A 1686-nucleotide genomic window follows, 5' to 3' on the forward strand; every position below is an offset into this window, starting at 1 on the left:
CTTCGGGTGTTGGGCCGCTGGGGGGGGTCCTGGGCGCGGGGATGCGCGGCTCTCTCCCTGGGGAGGGCCTTGGGGGTCCCGGGGGTTGTCCTCTCTTGGCTGCATGCGGGGCCTCCGGTGGTATGTGGCGACGGTCGCAGGCTGCTGTCCGGTGGCTTGACTGTGCTGGGGGTGGCGTGGGGTGGGCGCGGGGGGCCTGGGGCTCTGTGGTTGTGCCCCCCTGGGCCGGAGACCGGGGGTGTGGGCCCCGGTGGGCTGCTGCCAGGCCAGGGCGGGTGTGCGCCCGGGTGCCCGACTGCGGGGTCTTCTTTTTTTTTATTTATTTATTTCTCACTCCCTGGTTTCCCGACTGACGTCTGGGGGTGGGGCCCTGGTGGGGGCATGCCGCCGGGTGGGGGCCTGGACTGATGGTGGACTGGGAGCTTGGGGGGTGCGGGGGGTCGGGCTTGCGCTCTGGCTTCTCTGGAGCTGCGTGGACTCTGGGGATGTGGCTCCTGGTTGGTGTGGTCGGCCCACTGGCCGGGGTGGTCGCCGTGTTCCGGCGGGTGTCAGCTGGGGGTGTACCCCTGGCCGTTGGCAGTGATTGGGGGATAGTCGGGGCATGGCCTTGCTGGGGTGGGGGTGGCCAGTCGGGTCGGTCCAGGCCGGGGCTTGGCCGTCTGCTCCTCTCCACCCCAGGACAAATTGGTTTACCTCCTGGGTTCGGGTGTGGGCCGCCCTCTGTGGGGGAGYGGGGGCATACCCTGGACCTGGGGGGTATAGAGTGTGTATTAGGAGTGTGAATGGAGTGTGGTGTCTATATTGTATGTCTTTGAATGAGTGGGTACAAGGATGAGGGTGGGATTGTATGATTGTGTTTGTGTATGCATGGGTATGTGTCAGGCTGGGATGTGGACTTCCCCCTCCCCTGGTTTGTTTGTCGCCCCCACCCCATACTGCCCTCTGTTGGGGTTGCCTTGCCCGCCGGCGCACGGATGGCTCTTGGGGTCTGGGGCTGGCTGCTCGGGTGTGTGCTGGCTTGGCCTGGTGGCTGCCTGTCGGGGCTTGGGTCCTCTGGCCCGGTCGGCTCTCGGCTTGTGGGGGCCCTAGGAATCAGSCCCTCTCTGCCTATGCCCGCGCATGGGGTTCTCTTGGGTCTCCCCTACGGTTTGACCTGGGGGTGGGTGTGCGGCTCTCCTCACGTAGGTGTACCTGGGGCCTGGTGCTTGGGGTTCCTCCTGGGGTCTTTGGCTCTGGCCTCCCCTTATGTCTGCCTCGTGCCTTGGGGGTCGGCTCTGAGACTCCCCCACAGTCACTATTATACATTCCATTGGAGAAATCCTGCAAATTTATGCTTGCTCACAACCGCACACAGACAGGTGTTCAGATCTGAGGGGTTCTGAATGATCACCAGGGATATATAGGTGGGTGTTTGTTTATCTGTCTGAATGTATATATGTATGATTTTGCTAAGTTTGCAACCTTAATTCTTTGCAGGTGTGCATGTTGGATGAATTGTATTGTTTTCTTGATCTCACATATCAACAATTCTTTCTTTCACTTTTTTCCATTACATTGTAACTTTTCTTTCATTTCCTTCTTTTTTCCTTTCATTYGTCTTCTTTCTTGTCTTTAAAAAAACAACCACTGATGATGAAGAAGCTAAGATACTAATATTCAGATATTTAGTACTGCTTTCTACTGAAG

This window comes from Austrofundulus limnaeus, unplaced genomic scaffold (genome assembly GCF_001266775.1).
Source record: "Austrofundulus limnaeus strain Quisiro unplaced genomic scaffold, Austrofundulus_limnaeus-1.0 Scaffold2185, whole genome shotgun sequence".
Taxonomy (NCBI): domain Eukaryota; kingdom Metazoa; phylum Chordata; class Actinopteri; order Cyprinodontiformes; family Rivulidae; genus Austrofundulus; species Austrofundulus limnaeus.